At 27.9% G+C, this 25803-nt stretch overlaps 1 protein-coding gene across 1 annotated transcript in view; it reads left to right on the top strand.

Moving 5' to 3' along the window:
* Positions 1-25803, top strand: part of LOC126900192 (octopamine receptor beta-2R) — a 127007-nt gene that overhangs the window by 50991 nt on the left and 50213 nt on the right. The window contains exons 3-4 of the mRNA XM_050675704.1: positions 6167-6190; positions 23655-23729. The gene's annotated coding sequence lies outside the window, so the exon portion shown is untranslated. The remainder of the gene's footprint in view (positions 1-6166; positions 6191-23654; positions 23730-25803) is intronic.

The following is a 25803-nucleotide window of genomic DNA, read 5'->3' on the forward strand; positions in this document are numbered from 1 at the left end:
TAATAATTTATTTTAAGTATTCGTTAATTATCTTCTAATTATAGTTAAGTGTACTCAATAAAAATTTTAGGTAGAACTAATCGAATACTTTTAAATCCATTCGGTAGCCCATTCGAATAATTTGTAAAACTATTTGATAATTTATTCGAATAGTTTTAAAAACTATTCGAAAGTTTGTACTAAAAATAAACTATTCGGTTGTATAAAAACAGTTCCATAGTTTAAAATATTCGAAAATGCCCATCACTAGTTTTAACGGTTTTCATTTTTTTTCTCTAAATTTTGATTTTATAACTAAAAAATTATTTAATCTGATTGTAATAAGTTGTTGCTAGTAATTTTTATAAATAAGAAAATATCTAAATTAAGTCGTGTTAAAATATCACATTTTTGATATAATATTCTTAACTATTTATTCACTAGAAAATTCCAATTTTAAAAATTTCAAAATTAATTAAAATTGTTGTCTTTGTTAATTATAAATATTTTTACATTATTATTATAGAGAATTTTACAGAGAACAAATATTTATTATCGTTATAAGTGTGACCTCAAAGATAAATTAATATATAACTTTAAAAGTTAAAAAAATCTTAGCTGTTCATTCATTGGTGAAGCCACAGTATTTATAATTTTTATTTTAGAATTCTTGATATTATAAAAGTTATTTGTGATTAAAATCATAGAATCAAAAAATATTTTATTCGTCAATGCAAGTTAAATCACTAAGTGCTTAGTTGGGTGTTTTATTTTTTCAAATTATTTTATAAACTGTTGTATTTGATGAAACATGATTTGCGTGTGAAGACGTAATTTATCGTTTTAAATAAAATTTTGTACGAACATCGTTTAGTCTGACAATACTTCGTGCATAGTTTAAGTTTGAATAATTTGCGTGATTCTACCTCAAAAATTCGACCTCATTCGAAAGAATTTGATATGATTGATAGTATTGTATATCGTATCTCGTTCAATAGATTACAGTTAAAGAAATAAATAAAGAATTTTAACTATAGAATACTTATTATTGTCGTGTTTTCAAACAAAGTAATTTTATACTTTTCGGAGATTTTCTATTCTTTGCTTTGTTCTGTACTTTGAATACAATCAATTAGTTTAACCTGATAACTATTTTATTCACAAAACTGTCTTATTTTTTTTACATTGAAAAAATATATGGAATGAAATATATTTCTAAAAAGTTAGTCATCTGGCAAATTGTTTATACTGAGATTTATCGCTACCAAGAGTTTAATATTCGATAATTGGGGTCAGTATTTGTTATTTATTATATTTTTAGTGCCCCGAAAGGCTTAAAATATTTTACCAATACCTCAAGTAGATTTTATTAAAAAATTATAGAATGAAAATAAATGTTGTGTATATTTAAGAATATTGAACTCTATTTGGTCTTTGTCCATTTTTGTATACATGTTTGATATAATAAATATTAGAATAATAAGTTTTGAATTTTATTTGTTTGGACTCGGACTTCAGAGTCGTTAAACTTTAATACGCAAGAAGTTTTATTGTTTAATAGAACTTTCTAAAATTTCTTTCTAAAGCAGTGTCGACTAGTAAACCGCGTGCGTAATATCATGTATTTCCAAGTAGGTAATTACAAAATGTGCATAATTGAAGATATCAACAGCGGTATATATTTTGGAAATAAAAAGTCATGACATAATTTTCGCTAGTAATGTAATGGCTAATGATACATTTCTCGGGAAAGTGCCTTAAGGTACACGGTGTTGAGTTTAACGATACGTTATTTCCCATGTAAATAGTGTTGTTTACTGAGAAATCATAGTTCGATAAGATCTGACAAAGAACCCCAACGATAAAAATGGCAAGAAAGGCGTACAAATATCGTGCACGGCTCGCACGCAACAACAGCTTTTGTCAGCACATGACACAAATTACGTTCCGTGCTTTTAGACCGTTTCGGCATTTTAATCAAACGATTGTGCATGCAAACGTTATAACAATGAGTGTCCCAGTCAATCTCGTTAAACGGTTCCTTCCGTGCCTTCACAATACGCACACACTCGTACACGCTTATCATTATGTATTAATATTGGCCGGTTAAAAAACGGCTGTTCAAAATTATAGTATCCTTTATTTTGCTCCGCGCGCCGTTACTCTACAACACATATACAGTTCATACGAACGAGTCTCTGGTCCAGTGTAATTCTAATGCCGCGACCGCCGTCTACTCGAGATGACATTTTTTCAAAGTCTTTCCAGAGCAATACGTTTTCCATGCTGTATGTTAAAAAGAAATCACATCGATTTCATTGTTTTTCAATATCCGTGTTATTATTCGTTAGATATTTTATATAAGTTTTTTTTTTATTACTGCTTATTTATTCTTATAAATATATATATTTATTGGAAATAAATATGGACTTATTTTCGGACGCCCTGATTATTATAAACCTGTCCGATCAAAATATCACCTTAGAGATTTAGCTCTTTTTATGGTGCCAAGCCGACACTAACGCATTTTGTTAGGTTGCTTCTATAGCACATATTTTTTTTTGCTGGATTATTTTTGGGACTCTTTTCAATTCGTAAAAAACTTTTAACTCTTAACTTAAGCATATCATATTAATATATTTTAGTCTTTTTGCTAGCGTGCATTGTCGTCGATTTTAGTGTTGTAGTTTTTATATTTAACAGATCATGAACGTTTTGTTTAGTTTGAATTAAGAAAATAATGTCAACAGTTATCGATTGTCTTGGCAGACGCACTCAATTTGCGAGAAACAAAACAGCCAGCGTATGAACTATGACTCCTAGAATTTTTATCATTGCTTAGTCTTATATACTTTTAGAGGAGAAGTGTATCCATTAAAACTGTTTACAAAGTTACTTTCGCACGACACACTATGACATGAACGTATTGAGTGACAATGTGAAGTATAACTGATATTCTAACTCGCNACGTATTGAGTGACAATGTGAAGTATAACTGATATTCTAACTCGCAATGATTGACTTAAACGAAATTAAAGATATCTAAGAAGTATCAGAGTATTTCAATTGTGAGTTACTGTCAAAAAAAAAAAAGTATTTTTTACTATAATAANGCAATGATTGACTTAAACGAAATTAAAGATATCTAAGAAGTATCAGAGTATTTCAATTGTGAGTTACTGTCAAAAAAAAAAAGTATTTTTTACTATAATAAATAATATTCAATACAATANGTGAGTTACTGTCAAAAAAAAAAAAGTATTTTTTACTATAATAAATAATATTTTCGCATGTATACAGACATATGAAAAATACATACTAAAATAAACAACAAAATGATTACTTATGGATACTGAATTATTTTTTGATCGCATATTTTCTTTTATTGTGGTCAAATGGAGATCTAGAGATTTTATGCAATATAAGCACGTTATGTAAAGGTAGTTGAAATGTTCAGGCTGATAAAACGAGGTCAGCTAAGCCTATACCTTAAATTCGGGTTTTTTTTATAATTAAACTAGTATAGTTTAGAATGTTTTAGACCCACAAGGTTTGTAAAATGATGTACACGATAGTTAAGGTGTCATAACTTAAAACTTCGATCCATCTTACCGACGAAATTTGGTTACAAACAAAGTTGATATCAATAAAGTTTGATGAACTTTTTCAATGATATGTTTTTTCTGACTTTAATATATGTTGCAAGTATATTATCTTATCAGATTTGCTAAGATAATTTTCAACTTTGCAAATATGAAAAGCTGGAAAATGATTAAGATACTTTGTGCTCTGAGCATCTTAATCATTGTTTATCCAAATTCATATACAAGCGATCTGATATAATATAATTACGTTATCTACAATGTCAATTCGGCGTTCGTATTAAAACGATAACTATTATGGACCTTTTAACTCAATAAACTTCAAAGCCCAAAGGACGATACTCGATCACAGGAAATGTGTTTACATTATTCAGGGTTGGTCTTCTGCTCACATAACGGCCGTATTCAAACAGTCTGTTACGCTCTTAACGTCTATTATAGAACCCCAATAATAATAATAATAGTTATCATAATTTGCCGGAATTTCGCTGAAGCAGAGGAATACTGTTTCATACGACTTATGAGACGTTAAATGCATTCACAGTTACAGCAAAATTCTATAAATTAAACGTAAACTGCATGGCACACTTAAGTTGCTATAAATAATTGCAACCGGATCAGTTAACATAATAGTTTTTTTCTCGTCCAATTTATCTCGTTCGGAATCGCTTTTTTCCTTCTTTTCTCTTTTTATTGCCTTTAAACCGTTCTCCATTAGATATAGTTTATACCGACTCAGTTCGGTTGACAACTCTCGAACGTTTTTACGGGTATAAATGGTTTGCAAGGGACTCGGTTTCCTCCCTATAGAAACTCGAGAGAGTTATATAATATATATATATATATATATATACAAGTCGGCAAGAGACAATAACGCACGGACGTATACAACACCCAGGCCGAGTGTAGTGATTATATCCAAGCCGGATCCCGTCGAGGTTATCTGCTGTCGCAGCACAGCGTTGTGGTAGAAAAAATAATAATTAAGTGGTATAATACTATTGCCATGCGTATTCTCACCATACATTGTTGTTCAGATGAAATTAATAAAGTACTCCTTATTGTTCGGCATAAATCGCGTTTATATTAGAAAAGTCATGCTGTCTTTTTCGCCGTTTCAGTCTATTTTATATATTTCCATTTGCTGTTGGTGGATTATGAAAAATGTTACTTTTTAAATGTTGTTATCTTTAAACAGTTGCGGTGCAAAACATTCGAAATGTTTGGCCGTTTACACTTGCCAATATATATTCACTATAAAAAGCTTTTCGATAGCAGTTGTGCTATTGTCTGCGCTTGTATTTTCAATTTCACGTTCTATTTAACTATGCAAGCACATCGGTAGGAGTACAGCTGCTTTTACGGGTACAACTATTTGGTCGGTCTCTATTCATGATTCGGCTGTCCCATTAACCGTAGTAATACAAATGCGATGATCGTTATTCTGAGGCCTTTTATCTTATCTCCGCATTAAGCTGTTCTTAATGTAAATTAAGGTCTACATTTTAGTAATGGGGCAAAATGTTAACCGAAATCCGCTGTGCTGAACTTGAGCCTGCAAACGAAATGTGGTTGATTGATAATGATTTATCTTTATTATTTCTATAATTCAGCTTTATCAGTAACGATTAAGCAAATAGTTTAATGAATATTTTGTCATTATTTGCATTTTATTTGAGGTTTTTTTTACGAAATCCGCGAGCATTGTTCGATTAATTATAAATCAACTGTTTAATTACAGTGTATCCTGCGCTGAATAAATAATCGTATTGATTACTTCTTCGCATACAGGGACATTGAGATAAATCATCGGTGGAAAAATATTATGTTTACGTGCGTTGGTTCTCTAACATAATACAATTAATTTCAATTACTGCGAACACGCGACTTTATTCAATACGCATATTGCAAAAATGTAGTGATGTGTATGGCCGACAAATGTAAACAATGTAGATACCAAATGACGCGTGACATTTGAAACGGAAAGTCTTCAAGTTGATACAATCCGACAATTTTAACACGTTTTACATTAAATTTGTACAAATGTTTAGTGGTTAAAATTTATAGATGCAAATACCTTAGGAAACCACGTTAATACCGAGTAGTCAGCGGTGTTCTTATTATCAACGCGTGCGACGAATAATAACTTTAGGCTACTAAACTTTACCGATTGAAATTTATTTTATTTTTCATCATGACCGATTTCATTTGTTATTATGATTTTCGGTATTTAACAAAAGATATCGTACTTGGTAAAAAAGGCACCAATGTTAAATATTTGCAGTGCTATAATGTTTGGTAACAAATAAAAACATGTAGTCCTCGTGATTACCGAAACTCCCTTACTAATATCAATTGAATTAAATATACTTGTAATGTATACTTAGAATTTCGATTTGCTAGGTAAACCTTAAATATGTCGTGTGAATTTTATCAAGTTCTCGTGTAGCTAACGTTACGGTTTAGTTTTTTTTCTTTTGCCATTTATCATTTAATATAAGCCATAATATGAACATTTATCACACTGTCGCAATGAAAATGTAATTTATTTGTTTTTAACGTAAATGTTTATTTTTATTTTTCAGGTGGTCGCGAAATTTTCGTTAAAGGTGAGTGGAATGCCATATCAAAATAGGGTTTTTTGAAAATTTATTATATATATGCAACTGTGTGTTCATATGTATTTTAAATTTATTAGTTATCTAACCCATTTATTCATCAGAACAATGAAATAGTGAGTTTTAATTTTACTTTTGTCAAATATTAGTATATCTATAAACTGTTTACTATCGAAAAAATTATCAACAGTAATTTTATTAATTTTTATCATAACTTATAAAACTTTTTATTTCTAAAGTTAAGCAATTCAACAACTCTAAAGGTCAAAGTTAATTCGAAATCTATTGGTTTCAATCTCACTGGTAATTATAATTCTATTTATTAGGTATACATGTAAGTTATAATGTACATATATTAGCGTTTTTTATTTATTGTTTCTAGAATTATTTTGTTAAAAATGATTTTACACGCCTAAGATTTGTATATGTTGAATTAGCTTCCGTTCAGGTTCCGCATTAGCTTTGTAACTTATGCATAAACTGCATGTCTGGTCTGTATCTTTTACCCTGAAAAGAATTTCCTGTTTTGAGTTTTCAGCAAAATTTGGCATCCGCTACATTTTTTCGTCGAGTTTTCGAAGTATCCGGTGTCTTTTAGAAAAGTTTCGGATTTAAATAGGACTACTTCTCCACAAGCAAAGACAATATAAAGTTCAAGTCAAAGTTAAACAATAATAAGTTTCTGTTGAATTAACTAGTTTTATACAATGTCGTCTGTGTAATTACATAGGAAAATTCACACTCGTATAGTTTGATAAAATGAACATTTTCATGATGTCTGGTGCTGATTGTAACGAAAGGAAACATCCGAATAAAACATGTCACCATATACTTAATGGAACTAGTAAAAACTCGAACAAAATCCTATTTTTAAGCTGTTTGGATATAATTAACACAATGTAGAAACATTTGTAGTATCGGGTGTTGTTTTTTCAATTATCGCAAAGTTGTTCCAGTATTATTCATCATATCCCAATTTTAGTTTCCCTTTTATTTCATTAATATTATCAAAGGTTTAATTTATTCAAAATTATTTAAAAAATAACTTTTTTACGATAGAAAAATAGTACTTAACCTAATATTTGATAAATCTTCATGATAAAACTGAAATAGACAAAAATTTATCAGTATAAGCTGTACAGTATTAGATTGGTTTTGATATACACTTTGAGAAATATAAAACAAAGCAATCTTTGTGTTTTAAAAGAGGACGATGACAAATAAATGTAATTTTCAGACCAATCACCTGGTTATTTGAAATATAGAAATAAGTGACGTTCATTATTGTATATTTGGCTTCTTCCACTTAATCGGTTTTGTTCTGAAAACTATGGAAAATAAAACATTTCGTAGTATATTTTGATTAACTTAGGTAACAAAATGTGACAATCTTTGATCTTCATACTTTGTAACTTATTGTAGGATCGCAAAGAAGCGTGTTTTAACATTTACTAGAATGTGGACAATTTTTGACCCATTATTTTACAAAGCTGCTCGCGGTTCATTTCCCAATAACTTGTATCTACTGCACTTGTATAAAAATTGCCAAATTAGACATTATTACACTACAGGGTGTGCCAGCCTTAAATTCTGCAACTATNTTAGACATTATTACACTACAGGGTGTGCCAGCCTTAAATTCTACAACTGTTATAACTGCTAAATATATTTTTTTACTTTCTCTTTTAAATAATTTTTATCGTTTTGGACTATGTTAAACGCTTATTTTTTATTATTTGTCTTTAATAAAAATAATTAAATAACATTTTTGGAATTTTAAAATAGCTCTTTTCATACAAAAAATTATGTTGGGTCGATAACTACTTTAGGACGTGTACTTACTGAGTTACAAGCACATCAATACATAGAGCGGGTCTGTTTTAATATGTTTGTAACTCGATAAGAATTTATCCTAAGTTGTCATGGAACTATCAAACTTTTTTTAGCCAATAAAATGTTGCAATTGCTCTCTAAATGAAATATTTTTTTTTTACTTTATTTTAATTTACTATTTTAAACTTGTAGCTTTTTTTTTTTTTATAAATTTAACGAAAACGTGCATATTTACATTTTTACTTGGGTCACCGATCGCCGAAATTAGTTTTCGCGCTTTGATGAACTACAGTACAGCTTTATCACATGCGATCGTTTGTAAAACGACCTGAGTGAATTGCTCCAGTGCCAATTTTGAGGGTTTATACCTGTGCGAGATCCGAGAAAAGGGTCGGATTCAATTCCGGTTCAAATATACAATTCCTATACCCGCAGTAAAAATATATATTATTAAAATGATGAATCATTCAGGTATTACATATAATAAACCATAATAATATACTAATAGGGATTTATATTATCCCTACTCTACGCATGTAAACGTATGAATGACTTATGAAATGTATCCACAGATAACACACAATAATTTTCTTCAAATAACCTAATGTACTTACAAATCGTAATTCTTTAACCCTCAAGAATTGTTTTTTCTTACTTGTCGAAGTAACACACGCTCAGTAATATTGCTCAACACAGTAATGATCTAATAAGTACGAATAGGATTATTAAATAAATTAAACATGACAACAGTCATTTTCTTGTTTAGAATATTTAAATAAATTCTGTATGGAATTTCGCATTACGTATTTTAAGTACGTAGAAGAATTCTTTAAGTACGTCGTAATGGTAAAAATTGAACGTCGCCAAACTCTACCCCGCTCTTCTTCTTTCTAAATCTTCAAATAATAATATCTCAAAAAATAATCATACCAAACTGGTTATCGACTGGGCAACATTTTATTTCAACTATTTTTCATTTAATATTAAAATAACAATAATAGTTTCCCATTTATTTTCAAAAGTTACCTCTAAAATCGAAACTTAGAATTAATTTTTTTTTCACAATAAACTTTATATTTATCGTGGCTCATAAAAATAATTTTTTTCAGTACATTTTTATGAAAAAATCATTATTTAACAACAAAATTGGGAGGAAGAATAGAAGAATTCATAATAAATCACACTGTACAGTTCACCTAAACATTGTACACAACAAAATGGCTGTTGTCTTGTGTAATGAATAATGATAACATCAAAGTCTGACTGCCTTTTATTATTTTTTTTAACTAAATAAAAACGTGAATAACCGTTAAAGTCGTAAGCATTTCTTTTATCGCAAACAGTACTTATTTTAATTAAATAACTTGACCAAATTTACATTGTTAAGCAAATTTAGGAATTCGAACTTGACTTGTGCTGCTCACGATTCATTTAATTGTTAATATAATTATCGAGTGTGATAATAACGCCTGGCTCGCCCTATAATTTTAAAGGAGCGCCTAGTAAAATAAAAATTCATATAATTTTAAGTGGTGGAATGTGAAGGGGAACTCTCCCCTCATACTGAAATTACGCTTAATTAGAAGCATTATTTAAGTATTGGACATCAATACTGAAGTACAGTATTGAGAATCCTTCAATATTTTATTATTTTATGTAGTAGATATAAGATATTATATAGAAACTCCGTAAATCTGGAATCAAATTAAAAAAAAAAAAAACAATATGCATTAACGAATTTTTCGTTGGCTATGATTCATTTTCATAATTTTGGATATTTCTGACGAAAAACTTTAATTGCGATACTTAACTAGGAAACAGATTGTACTATACTTCATGAATAGTAATCGTTGGGTGACAAAATTCAATAACACGGCCTTTTTGACGTAACATGTCGCTGTCACTTGACGATAATATTAAATATATTGCAATCCATACTATTTGTTGTAAAGACATTTTTCTTGACGCATCGTTATCTATCAGTGTTAAGTATTGTACACAAGACTACTGTCACTTAACAAGTGAAAAATAGGAGTATCCAGTTATTCATAATTTAAATAAGCTTCTTGCTAATAGAATGTTTTTTTGAGATACATATCGAAAATTATTTTCAATAAATATTAAAAAATAACTTTTCTGAAAACAAAGTAAATTATATTTTTTATTTTACACTTACATTTCAATATTTTCAGTAAATGCACAATATCTATAGTAGTTTATTTTTTATTCGTTTTGAAATATCCTACGAAAGGCATTTTAAAGATTGATAATTTTTTTAAGTACTTCGTTAACTTTTATAAAATAAAAATTCAAAATTATTTATTCAACAGGCTTCATTTTCTAACGGTTGTACAATATTGTTTTAAGAGTATCTCTTACAGAGCGCTCTAAAACTCATGAGTAGATATGAACAAACTTTTGTAGATAATAACATTTAAGGTACGAACCTCTAGCCAGTTTTTCTAAGTTAAAACACTTTTGAACTGCCATTTTTTTTTACCGTTTATTTATTATCGAGTGGTCTTATTACTTTTTTCGTCAACTGTCGGACGTGAGAAATCCCTTATTTCTTATATAATACTTCAGAGTTTTTTTTTTGACTGGGTTTTCTGGTCAATATTCATAGCTTTGTGTGCGTGATTATTTTTTTACCTTGAAATATTTCTTAAAATCAAACTCTGTTAACCGATTAATAAAACTGCTTATACTTCCCGTTCAGGAATTCCTAGACGTTCAATAAAATCATTCCAACTATTAGTGCACATACTTCAATTTCTACTTCTTTGCATCTATTTATATGGTTCTGTATGTTTAGACGTCGTTAATATTTGTTTTATTATGGTTATCCGAAATGAAATGTAAATCTTCAGGGAATACATTATAACTTCGCTGACTGTTGAAGTTATCGGATAACTTTGAGTGCTGTTGAATATCATTTGATTTAACCGTTAGGCTTTTGAGTTTTTCAAAATGTTTCATTATTCATTTTGCATCACAATACCATATATGGAAATATTTCCATGGAATTTACTATTCTATGAATAAATATACCAGACAAAATTATTATCGAAATTTCATTACATTTATACAGATCAAATGTCAGCACAGATAACTGTACTAACATAATCCTACGTCTGTCACACACTTATGTAGTATATTATGATCATTGTGCTTTTTTATTTATATTGTTTGTTTTATGCACAAACACATTAGCTAAAATATTTTACTGAACATTGTAATCATCATGTGTGACGAATTAAATATATTTTAAATATTGAGTCAAATTGAGTAATATGCTTACTTATGAATATTAAGTAAATACATTTTTTTAAATTATATTTGTATTTACTTTTGGGATTGAGGTCGTTTCAAGTGTCATGTTATACTATACGCAGATAAAATAACTTTTTATTAAGGACATTTTTTGTTAATAAAACTTTAACGTTTATTAAAAATTATACTAGATAAAGTTACATAAATATATTCCTATGTTTTTGGAATGATTTTGACTTATCCGAATTTATTTTACCAAAGATCACCTTAGCATATTTTTGCCCTTCGTTAAATTGTTTTTCTCGGCTTACTTTTATTTAAAGTTTTACTTAGCCTTTCATTTATTGTAACGTTAAAAATAATGTTGTATTTTTCTCGCAAATCAGATATTCAAATTTCAAGTAGATTAACGCCAGGGAAAAAATTTGTTTATTTATTTTGAATAATGTAAAATAGTCCGAATTCGATTAGCAAAAGTATTAAAATTGTGATTGATATTCAAATTTCTGATGTAATATAAAAATATAGTATAAAAATGGTTTAAATAAAATGTCGATAATGTCGAATGATTGGTTTTGCAATATTAACATTTGAGATATTAAAGACATTCAAAGATTTAGATAATATGAAGAGCAGAGTAGTGTTTAGCGACAAAAATAAGTCTAATTTTAATTTGTATATTTTATGAAAAAATCATTATTCAATAAAAAAATAACGTGTATTAATCTTAAAAAAATCACACCGAATATTAATTCTGAAGTTCTGTTACTGGTTTCCTTGTCCTGATTTTCATGTTTTTCTAATTAAATATGTGATCATTATTATTACTCGTCGTTTTGTTTATTAACGTATGGTAATATTATTTTATGATAAAAAAAAAAAGATTCAATTAATTTTTGAAAGGAAAGAATTATAATATGTTTTGCATTTCAAAGGTAACATATTGTTTCCAATTTCGTAAATAAGAAACTCCTATTGGAGAACCAGTTTTTAAGGTTCCGCGCGCGCAGTTGCTATTAGAGAGTATGTCGAATAAAAATCATAGTTTTTATGTGTGGCGCACAAGAATTAAAGATAAACTGCATTTTTTGCTCGGTATCATTTCAAAGACGTCATGGCGCGGCAAATAACCGGAATTGAAAATTGTAACGTTACGATACCACACTCGCCTCAATTAAGTATTCTAGAGAATGACGTTCTGCTTTGATAATCGCAATTTTAACGTATTGTTTACTCTTAAGGAGCATTCCCCTCGCTTTTCGTGTATGAAGCACAATATGTGCGGAATAACTAAGACCGCCGAAATGTTTTATCATACGACAAGAGTATAACTTTACTCGAACTTTGTTTACGAAAACTTCATGACGTTGTCTATACATGACGAGGGTATCACTGAGCAACAGTCGAATAAGCAACGATCTTCTTGATTCCGCGACAGTTCTGATAAATTCTATCGACGGCACGGAGAGTGCAATAAAAGTACACAAGAGAAAACACATGGCCGCTCAATATGTGGCGCACATAAATAGTATTATAATTATCATAGACGTTTAACGCCGAACAATAATTTACCTATCGGTCGCCAGCCATTTTCGACCCCTTTACCATTAAACAATTTCACGTGGGACTAATAAACGAGTCCTTAATTTCGTATCAATCCGACCGTTACCAATTGAATCGACAGCAAAAAGCAGCTACTTGTCAGCGAATTGAAACTCGGCACAGCTGAGTCTCGGTAACTGGAATGTTTGCAAGTTGTGCAAGTAATAAACTCGAGAGCAATAAAACGCTTCTATAAAAAAAAAAAAAAAAACGGCTACGTGATACATAAGTATTCGGAATGAAATTTGTTTTAGTATGTCTCACGCAGTGCATTTATTCTTAAGGAAAGAGATCATTTTGAAAATAATTTTATCGCTGTTTAATTTACTGAATAGTGCACCAAAAGCGTAAATAAAACACGCTCATTCATATAAAAAATGAATATTTAAGTAGAATGCAAGTATTTATGTTTTTATTTGTATTTATTTATTGACGTTGAAGGCTATTCTAAACTTTTCCGGGAAGAATTTTCAGTTTTATTCTAAGAGAATGGTAAGCTCGATAAAATAAAGAAGAATAGCAGCGACTCTTATTTAACAGGCAGATCATTTATACAACTAGAGAAATTAAAAAACTGCGATCGAATTCCTCGGCGGTTCACTGCCATAGTGTTGTCTATGTGTTTTCGCCCTGTCAATTTAGCCACAATATTTACCTACATGAAGAAACACGTGTGTTTCATTTTAATTTAGAGCATTATTCAAAAATATGTAAGACATATTATGCTAATCATAATATCCATTTATTGTTTCAAAATATACATTATTAATAATTTCGACATTTATGTATTACCATAACTTGTATTTTAGTAGTCTCGAACAAAAATTAAAAATGGGACCCACTGGCCCCCGTTACAGTTTTTGACGAATTAAATTAATACCTATCTATTTATAAAAAGTGTTTGGTAAATCTATTTTACACTAGTTCTTCTCCTCCCGTTGTACAGTATGAATTTTTTTACATACATGTTGTCAACACTTGTTTTGAATGTACCGACATTTTTGTATTATTAAAAAAGTATCGGCACTATTAAACTAATGAGTGTATTTAAATACTAATATTATAGTTTCTTTTGTTGCATTTCGGGTAATTCTTTTGTTGACGAGCAATTGCGATTGACGTGAGTCATCATTTTGCATTATATTGTACAGAAACGAATTGTTTAAAGTTTTAAAATAGAGATCGATGGCCATTGTCCTAACGATAGGGAATTATTTGTATGGCATATTTTCTATACCGTAGTATAATATTGTTATAAATGGCAAAGGATCACCGTGCGAATAATATACAATATTCTTAATTAACATTGCAGCAAATAATTAATCGACGGCTGGAAACTATTAATCATAAAAAGTGTACATATATATATATATACATAAAATGAGCATGCAATATTTTTATCCTTATACGTTCTGAAATATGTTTTTTTCCCAACTGTGTGACAATTGATAAAAATACCTGGATAAAACATAGACAGATTAATAAACAACGATAGTTAGGCACACATAGCCCTTTGCTACTGTTGGACGTATACTTTTCTTCGGCGTTCAATTAGCGTTAATTAATTATTTTTCAAACATCACATAAATTATAACTGGAAACAAGAACAACTTCTTATCAAAATAATAAACGTTTGCTTTAAAAGGTATTGAGATTGTAGGTGCAAACATGTAATCTAACATGAAAAAAAATAAAATATATTCTAAATGTAATAAAATCGAACGGTTTAGGTCCGATCGATCAATCAACGTTGCACATTGATACTGAAAACCGATAAAACATCGGAATGCTGAATTGAAAGGATAAAATCAATTTTTTGGGCGGTTTCCCCGTGACCAAGTTTTGATAAATTATTGTGCGTTCGTTTGTACCCAACCGATGGCTTTGCGATTTGTGCACGTCAGTAATTTCTTCTATCAGAACTTCGTAAATTTACGATGATATTTTGACGATCAATAATAATCCATGTGTCAGTACAACTATAGCGTACAACATTTATAATTATTTTGAGGGTTTCTGTTGTTTCCGAGTGATAGATTATCACTTTGTCGATCCAATATTAGTGGCTTACGTTACCAAACTTTTGTGTATAATGCACAAGATGGTTTACCGTGTTTTGATGAATTAACAGCTTTTATTTAAGAAAAACGTTTTGTTGGACTTTTTTTTTTGACGCGTAATATTTTGTAATTTTGATCAATTTATAGAAGCATAATTAATTTTAAAACCCAACAATAAAAATTGTTTTTGTCCCGACTGTTATTATTACCAATCATTAACAAGATTTTTTTAAATACCGTTTCAAGGAAATACTGAAACGTTCAAAAAATGTACAAATCTGAATGATAATTGTTTTGAAAAAATATTAAATTATACCAAATTTATCAAAATGATTATGTAAATGATATTTCAAATATAAGAAAAAATTGTTGCTAGTTTATGAAGTGTATGACACTATACTATATTACATTAACTACACGTGTTTGACGTGCATTACACTTGATCTACATAATATACGTGTAAATTCATCAGAGTACATCACAAACGACACCAAATCTAAACCGGGTGACTTTTCATTGTGATCGTTTTGTTTTGCATTTCCCTCTTGGGTCGGACGATCTCATATCTATTGTCTAAGCCTTTAATTAAATTTCACTCTATAACGGAACGTCTTCTTTCTATTAACATATTTCAACTATTTTAAATCATGCGTGCCGAATAAGAATAACAGATAACGATAAGATCCTTTGAGGTTATAACTCCTGAAGATTGGAAGTAGACCCTTTTGATATTATAATGTATTTACTACATATATAGTATAGTGGTATTTGCCTACTAAACATTAAAGTATAGAAGAGACTTGACATTCAAAAAACTGTACCGTTGTGCAGTCAATAATTCACAATGACACGCACACCATTGTATACATCATGTATTTATACAAATTAAAACGTTCTTTAGTGATAGGAAAAATAATTTTTATAAACTTCATTTTCTTCACTTTGACAAATTATACATGGTAATTGTATATTATTATATTATATTGTATATTGTATATTATGAATATTTTTGTAATTTTTATTTAATTGCATCATATATCCAAAAGTATCGTTACAGCTTCACGTGACCTTCTATTAGCATATTTCAAATAAAATATGATAACCTAACGTCCGTGATCATTTATTACAACGTTGTAAATGACAAATAGTGCTTATTGGGTTTATTTATAAACAGATAAACTAGGAAATAATCATAAGAAATATCAGCCGTGTAACTGTTTTCTCGGTATCAAATAAACATTTTTTAGCAATGAAATACAACATTAACTGCCTAAATTCCAAAATCAAAAATTTATACTAAATGTTTGAAAATACAGAAATCTTCACCTTAAAACATAATCAATACGTCTCGTTAAACAATTGAATCTTAACATTTGACATTTAAACTTTTAATCATGTCTGTTATTCACGGCAAACTTTTAGTTAAAATTCCTAGTTATTATCTATGTTAATATTTCAAGCATAAATCAATCATTTTTTTATTCCAGTTTTTAGCAAAAATAAATGCTTTCAAGGAAACTTAGCAATATAAATGACTTTGATGTCTTGAAGATAAGTATCCATGTAATAACAATTACTCAGTTATTATTATGAATAACTGAGTAAGTTTTTCTAATGAAAAATATGTTTATAACTTCTGACTTGAAAAATTACTGAACTTGGAAGCATTTTAATAATTAAAACATGCTCACTACAATTGTATTTCAAAAGAAACTTTTTTTTTTTGACTTGTTAAGTTTTATCACAATTATGGAGGCCCAAGCAATTTAATCTAAACGCAACACAACGAAAAGTGTATTCACTTTTATAGCAACAAATATAAATAACGTGATAGTAGGTGCAAATAAAATAATGCAATGTGTAATAAACACGTCAGTATTGTTATCTTTTTCCAGTACTTTATTAGTGTCGTTATTTTCTTCTGGCAATGCATCTCTTGACCAAGTTTTTGAAATTTTGCTAGGTGAGTTATGGTCATAGATTAAGCGTAAAACCCATTAGATATAAAAATATCACGACCCGACATTCCAAGCAAACGTTTATGCTATAATTTCTGTGAAAACATCGTTTTTTATCTTTATTATTATTATTATTATAACATTTTTTCCTCCGCCGAGCCAAAAGGTACGGTTGCTGCAGTGCTTAAAAATGTGAAATAATAATAAAGATTAATGTACCAAATTATTTTTATTCGTGGTTCACTTTCTTGATTAAAATCTCAGAGTAGTCGAACTGCTGTCTCTCCGAATAAAACCCTGTCAATATTATGACTATTACTATCATTGCACATCCATAGTGGTGTTGCTATTACTTAATAGAGTTGCGGGTTCTTTAGGTACCATGAATATTTTACTCATACAATCAAATTATTGGGTCAGACTTCAAATAGGTTATAGGTTTAAGTTGATGCTCTTGTACGGGCTAATGCAAATTATACCTTTTGAAAGGGCGACGCCCCGTACGGTTAGTGGTTATTTCGACCCTAGCGAACGTTGGAACTTTATCCGCGACCAATACAACAATAATATAATTTTATTATGTTTAACATAATAAATCAGTGTCGTATACTGACATGCTAGACGATTTTGAAATATTAAAAAATGTTATATTTTCTTGATTTGATATAAATGAACGGACGACTTTATCATTTTCTTGACATTTGTAGGAAAAAAGTCGACGCCCGAGGTGAACGTTTTGGTTGTAAAAGGTAACGATTTATTATGATTGTTAAGTGACAGGTACAAGAACCGCCGAATGGCAATTATTTGAAATCGTCAAAACTTCATCAATACGGAAATACTTGCTTGACTAAATAAGATCAAACTTTTATCAATTTGTTTTACACTGTTTTCCTTTAATACTTGAACGATGCAAATCAGTATGAAGAAATAATAGTAGTTTGATCGAATCGTAATAATTACTTTGATTGACACGTCGATTTTTCGGGTTATGTTTACAGAAGCAATAAATTAAATCTTCTAAATTTGCAATATTTTAATTCTGATNTACTTTGATTGACACGTCGATTTTTCGGGTTATGTTTACAGAAGCAATAAATTAAATCTTCTAAATTTGCAATATTTTAATTATTGGCATTCATTTCCAGTTTAGCGTCTCATTATGAACTATTAGATAAATAATAATAAGACAGCTAAATCAAAACTATCGATTTTGCTATCTTATAAGTTTTTCATCCGCACTAAAATGTGATAGCTGTCTAAATATTTTTTTTTCGAGTAAGAGATGTAGTTGTGTTCACATTTTTTACTAGAAAATTTTGTTCTCTGTATCGATTAATAATTTTATAGCCCGGAAAAGTTGTCACTACAATAAAAATTACTGAACGTATCTCGAAGGCGCGTAAAAGAAGGAATTTAAGTGATCTCGTCATACACCAAACACGTGCGTGAGAAAATTATGCTTATACCGAAGAGGTTAATAATATTATAGCAGTCATGCATGCAGTATAAAATTTGTATGATACGGCAAAGGTTCAAGGCAATGACCGTCGGTATTTCCTCTTTAATCACCGCGGCTCGCACACGCTAATGACACAGACAGAACCGTGTATTTAAACAATAAAACTGTAATAGTGTTTTATTTTTTGTTTTGTTGAAAAAAATTAAGTCCAATTAACTCTGCATGTGTGTGTCGAAGGACATCTCAGTTCCAATCTACATCGTACGATTCAATAGTAAATTATTTTCTATTTAACTGTGTAGTAACCGCATGTTTAATTTAATTTGGAATTTCCAACCCAACCGGACTTAGACTTTCGGGGGCTCGGGCAAGTATTTTTCGAGTCCTTCGACCAAAATAAAAAATTGACCACGAAAATATTACTCTATGAATTCTATGAAATCCAAGTATCTGTTAAATGAGAACTAATCGAGCTAAGCTTTCTATTTGAGAAATTAATTCGCTCCCCGAATAAATATTTTTAGAATATTTATTTATTTTGTATTGAAATAGTTTGTAGGATTGAAAAATTAAGTTAACGCCTCCAAAAAATTCCATTCTAGTCGCGCCAATAAATAAATAAATACAAGCAAATATTTAATATGAATCATAATTATATGATTTTATTGTATTCACCAAATACTTTATGTGAAATCATAACACAGATACAAGACGTTTGGCTTTCTTTGTTAATAATACAATACTAGGATTATTTTGTGGACTAAAAATGTTTGTTTTTAATATTCTCTATTGGTTAATTATAAGTTAAAAGAGATCTAACTCTTTTTTGTAGTCTTTGTTGATAAGAGTATTTTTTTTTATTTGTGTTGGTTAAATCATAAATAATATCGTTAACTTGTATAATCTAAAGACTACAACATAAGCCGTATCTTTTAATAATGGATATTATTAACTTCGTATCGTTGTCTTTTTGTGACTCAGTGGTAAACTTATATTTCATGGACAATATGGTGAAAGCGACGCGAAAATGTTAGGGTACATGTCTAAATGTATAATACAAGATTGTTAAGAGCATAAAAAAAAAAGAAAAAAGGAGTACAATTTTGTGCAAAAAATAAATAGGTTGAAACTAAGCCAAATACATCGAACAAAGCCAAAAATAATTGAAATATTGTGTTGAGTTTTATTTTACTCTTAACCGATGGAAACTTTTTATTTTCCTAGTTTTTTTAATCTCTATGATGATTATTATATTTAAGACGCGTAAAAAACAAACCAATTTATTTAGCTTTAAGACATTAATTTAGGGTTTTTGAAAATTGTTTTTTAAAATTAACCGCTTTTTCCTAAAATTAAGCTTCTCTTCAAATAATCTTCAGCTTTTACTTTCTAAGAAAAGTCCTAACAGAAATCAACAATACACAGATAGTATTCTAAAATTCAAAAGCTGTATTTCCTAAGAACCAAATTTTGCGCAAAAGTCATTTAAAGTTAGACGATTTTATAAAACGTTATGACTTTAGTAAAAGAAACTTTTTTTTTTTTGGTCTTTCCAATTGATTCCGCACAAAACATTGCAAAGAAAGTGTGCTTACGATCAGAGAGTTCAAAACATTAAAGTAATGTTAAATGTACTAAAACAAGTTTGTTCCTAAAGAATAGTGGACATAAAATTCTTGTATATTCATTTTATTCTTTATAAGAGCAAAATAGGTTTCAGTTAATATTTCATGTTTCAGGTACAACTTCAAAATCAAAATCTTTTTAATTTGTAATGAATATAATTATTTGTGTTAATATAAATTTTGAAAGGTAATGAAATATTTTTTAATAACGATGAATACTTGTCAAGTGATTTTTTTTGGTAAAAAATATATACAAAAATGCTAATTATTTAAAAAAATATATGATTAATTTCAGATTAAATTAGTCACAAATTAAATGATTCAGTAATATTTTTAATGTAGATAATTGTTGAAAAATAGATAACTTAATTAGAATTTATGCAAATGTTTTCTATGAGTACTATATAAGTAACTATATTCATGACGATTATCTATGGACAATTATAGAAAAACTACAAAAATTGTCACTGCTTAAATATAATCATAACTTTAACTAACAAATTTGTGCATTATAGCTGTATATGTCTTGTAATGATGGCTAGTTTTGGAATCTAATAAATTTAATTTTACTAATATAATTATTAGAATCTATTAGCTTCGATGCGAAACTGAGAAGGTATTAATTTTACTGTTTTTTTTTTTTTTTTGTGATCGTATCTACTCGAAAACATTAGCCTCAAAAATTGAAAAAATTTTCCTCGTTCCCCGTAAATGGGGGAAATCTCCAAAAAAATTTCAAATTTTAAAATCGCTAATTTTCGAAATTTTTTCAATTTTTTTTACTTAAAACTGCCATAACTTTTTCAAAAATGAACAAATCAATACAATTTTTTTTTATCGATGCATGATGTCTTTACTTATCATTTGATATATTTTTTTTATAAATTTGTCACTTTACCTGCCCACAGGGGAATTCAAAACAACAACATTTTCACAAAAATTAAATTTTCAAACTGAACTTTTCAAAGTATTCCGGAAATACTGACACTTTTATATATACCTTAAATTAAAGCTTATGTAATATATTTAATTATGGAAAAATAATTTCGGACTTTATTTTGTCTTAACTGTAAAAATCCCTACCGTATGCTATTTTTGTGTTAAAATTCTCGATTTTATATTTTACATTTTTAACTTTAAAATGCTATAACTTTTTGAAATATGAAAGGATCAATACAATTTTTTTATGATAAATACTATATATATACTTCTTTCATTCGACATACTTTTTTTTAAATAAAACCATTTTATTTTTTACATTTTTAACTTTATAATAATAATACTTGTTCCAACTATGCCACGTCACCACTGTGCCGCGACCCCCCTGTGAAGGGTTTTTTTATATTTTAATTTTCTAACGCTATGAATTTTTGAAAATGTTTGGATCATTATAATTTTTTTGAGATAAGTACTATTTATATTCTTCTTTTATGCGACATACTTATGTATATTTATTCATATATTACACTTATAAATCATTTAAGTTGTAATCGGGATATAAATAAGCAAATAGATCATATAGCTTTTGGAATAACCCAGAAAGTTTTTAAAATTAAACACTATCTATAGATTTGCATCAAAGCGTTTTTTATGATAGTGATTTTAATCTTACTTACAAAATAAAAATAATTTGGGGAAATGTTTTTTTTTGTTCTTTTTAGTTATACATAAATTGAAGTTTAAAAAAAATTGTTTTTGTTATTATTAAAAAGAAATGAATAAAAATATAATTCTAATGTAGTTTAAGAATGCATAAATTATTTTAAAAAGAGTAATTGAAATGCAAGCATACATATTTAACTCGCTTGTATAGTAGAAAATGATTTAATTAAGAAGATTTCAGAGATTATTACGATTTTTATACTTAAAGAAGAGGAGTAGTGATGTCAAGAAATGTCTTGTGATAAAAATAGTTATACTGCCTTCACTCTCAGTCTATCTTTTAAATTAGTTAGAATTTTCGTAATATTGTTTTAAAATTTGTTTTGATTAAACAATAAAAAATACTTCATAATGGATAATTTGAGAAAAAAATGTATAATCTTAAAAGAATTATTAATATTATTTTTATTTTATAAGTAATTGAGTAGATTGTGATTAACGGATCATTACGTATATTTGTTATTATTCACTGAGTTTGTGTCAGCCTATTATAAATAAAATCCACTTAATGCAAAGCCGTCATTTTGATTAAAAGTATTAGTCCTTTAAATAAAAGTTGAAGGCTAAAGGCAGCCTTCAACTTGTCGATTCAATTTTGATCATTTTACATTTAAATTTTAATTAATGTTCATAGTTAGTTTTTATATATCTAATATTGCTATCATTTTTTGAAAAATATGAGGTACCAGATGTTTTATCAATTAACAAATAAATCATAAAAATAAAATTTTGTGTCAAACATCTTTTTCTGTTAGTTTTAGCTGTGGTTACTTATAGAGAAACTCTACAAACTGGTTCTAGAATATTTTTGTTGTTTATTATTAGTTTTTTATACTTTATATAGTGTCTAGAATGAATAATTATAAAATGATTCATTACTATTACACCTGCTGTTGAAAATAGATCCGTAAAATATAACTAATAGCATTTGCGTTGTTTATTAAAACAAACAGCATTACTAAAAACTCTACATCTTGATATATAAATCTTAATATAATTAATTTTAATTCAGAAAAGGATTCATTAAGTCAGTGTAAATAAAGCTCTAACGTACATTAGAACCTGCCAGTACTATTGCACTACAAAATTTAGAAAAATACAAACAGTTTACCGTTCTAGGTTAATTCTAATGAATTTTCGTTGCGTGTTTATATTTCAAAGTGGTATAAAGTAGTTGGAAGATATGAGTCTCAATTGTAATGAGTTCCCTATCATAAAAATGTCGAAAACAGCTTCTACAAAGTTTTTACGTTAGAAACGTGCCGAAATATACGAGATGATGAAAAATATGTCTAAAGAGTTTCGGTCTACGAACATTTCTGTTTAAAAGATACGCGTGTGAACCAAAAGAAAATACATTATTACTTCACTTTTGATTTATTGTTTACCTCATGAAATTGATTCAATATACCCTGAAAAAAGGCTTTGTCAGCTTTAAAATATCATACTAAAATATACAAACTTCTGAATATCTGGATTGCAGTTAAACTAAATTAATTGAATGTTGTTACTGAATATTTTTCAAGTATCATTAATAATAGTTCACTGCTCTTTAAGTAGAAATTTTAATGAAGTTTTTGTCAAACAAATTTAAATCTTAAATGATACATGTATTTATTTGGTCTTTGAAAGAATTACATTAAAAGATTATATTTTTAAACAACACAAAATGGAAACAATGACAGTGTTCAGTGATGCGTACAATTCGTTTTACAGAAAAATGAAGGAAATCCATTATGAATACGATATTATCTAAGTAGAAATAGCTGTTAGCCATTGATAGTATTGAATTGAGTTGTGCCCAAACTTTTAAGTTATTGGTACGTTTATTCTTACAACAATGGACTTTCTTGGAATTCTATCTGAAATAGAAAATTTCTCTCAGACAGTAACTTTTTCTTAATGTATTATTTTATACGAACTTAAGATTGGCTTAATCTATTGTTTTATAGAACTAATTACTTTCTTGTAATATTTCAGAAAGAACAAACTTAGAAAACCTGCATCGGAGTTGCATAATCATTCATGACCATCATGAAAACAACTCAAATTCAAGTAATTATATTAAGATAAAGTTATTTTATTTTGAATTGGGAAGAAGGAGTGGGTAAAACTATAGTAATCAGTAAAATCGAGAAAGCTAATTGAACCCTATGTGATATGTTATTTTTATAAGTAATGGTAACTTAAAGAAACTTATTATCAAATTTAATTTTGAAAGGAAAAAACAAATTGAATTATCAAAACTATATTTCGTTAGGTTAATTACTAATTCTGGTGGAACATGACTTAATTAAATTGGTTTTCCTATTTGCTTCATAAAATGAAATACTGTCTTTTAAATTATGGTTGTGTAATTTGTATAATTATAGTTTGGTTTTTATGTTTTTCATGCAAAGCTAAAAATGTATTAGTCTTATGAGGTATGTTATTTTTTGTCTGTCTGTGAAAATTCTCAGCTCTTACCGATATTAATAATCAATTCGTCAAAAGATGACAATTTTAATCAAGTTGAACCCATCGATGCCATAAATTGAAAAATATCTCAGAATAATGCTACCGTAAAAAATGACAATTTCAAAAAAAAATTTTCTGCTTTAACTTTTTCAAAAAACATTGCTCCTAATGACATTTTAATAGGATATACTCCAATAAATATGCTTTTTTATGTTATGTTTTTTGTGAAAATTTAGTGAGAAAGCTAAATTTAAAAAGTCCATTTATGGATGTAAACAAATTTTTTTTCATCTCAATTTTTGAAAAGGTTTTGGAATGACTGCGTTCTTTTAACCTATATCAAATCAAAGCTTTTGATATTTACTGCATCACAATATAGTTTGATACTTGTTCTTCTTTGAGAGATTTGCTATTAAAGTAAACAAAATGGCAATTAAAAAAATATACATTTAAAAATAATTTTAATGTAACAAACAATTTAACAAGGACTTAATATTCGAGTAAAAATTTTAAAACCTTGATTTTGTTAAAAGTACAAAAATATTAATTGTTTTGAACTTTAACAGATTCGTTTTGAAACATTTTGAAAATAGTGATATTAATTACTACCAGACACAATTTATACTAGTCCCAATTATGACGAATCTGTACTATACCACTGACAATCAGTTTTATTTCAATTGATATTAGGATATGACTGAAATATCGGAATTGAATTTATAATGAACATATATGTATGTTCTTCTTTTTTTAACATCTTAATAACGTCTATGTGCACCCCATATGTCATCGAAAAACGATGAAAACCAAAGGACAAAAGAATTAATTTTAACTTTTTTTCAAGTTGTTCCTTAATGAAAGTAGGATTTGGGAACAAACCAAAAATATACCATTAAATAGTATTTTTTTAAATCTTCAAACCTTTTATTACTATTACTATTTTTATTATTATTTTTTTTTTTTATATAAATCAAAATTGACTGAAATATGGTTTCCAAAAATATTGGAAAATAGAAAAATGTGTTGTTTTTTTATGTAAAATAAGAAAAATTAAAATTTTTTTTTTAAATATTTTGATTATTTTTCTTTATCATTTTAAGAATGTTTTATAATGTTATTTAAATAATATTAATTGCAAATTAAATAATTGAATAGTTAAATAAAATACTGTAAAATAAGTTTATAGCATACAAAAATTCTTTTTGTAAGTTATTTTGTGTTATGAAGTACAATTTAAATTCGACTTATTCATTATAAAAGGTATATTTTCAGTAAGAGTTAACGAAAATGTATAATTCGTTGATTAACATTATATAAATTGGATATTTAAGGCAATAAAGTAAAATAAATTAAGATTAAAAAAAAAAATTCTTATTTTATATAATAAAACAAACAGTTTTTCTCTGTATCATTTTTTTTCATTTCCAATGTTTTTGGAGATTGGAACAAAATAAAAACATTTGTATTTTTAAATAAAATAGCTTTATCTCAAACAATTTTGACTTTTCAAAAAAATAAAATAATAATAATAAATAGTTTTAAAGATCTGAAAAAGTACTATAATAATATATTTTTGGTTTAATCTCAAATCTTATTATCAATTAGAAACAAAAAGTAAAAATTGATCCTTTTGCCCTTCGTCAAATTCCGTTTTTTGAGGTCACGGGGAGGT

The sequence above is a fragment of the Daktulosphaira vitifoliae genome, unplaced genomic scaffold, assembly GCF_025091365.1.
Source record: "Daktulosphaira vitifoliae isolate Bord-2020 unplaced genomic scaffold, ASM2509136v1 Scaffold_3, whole genome shotgun sequence".
Lineage (NCBI taxonomy): Eukaryota > Metazoa > Arthropoda > Insecta > Hemiptera > Phylloxeridae > Daktulosphaira > Daktulosphaira vitifoliae.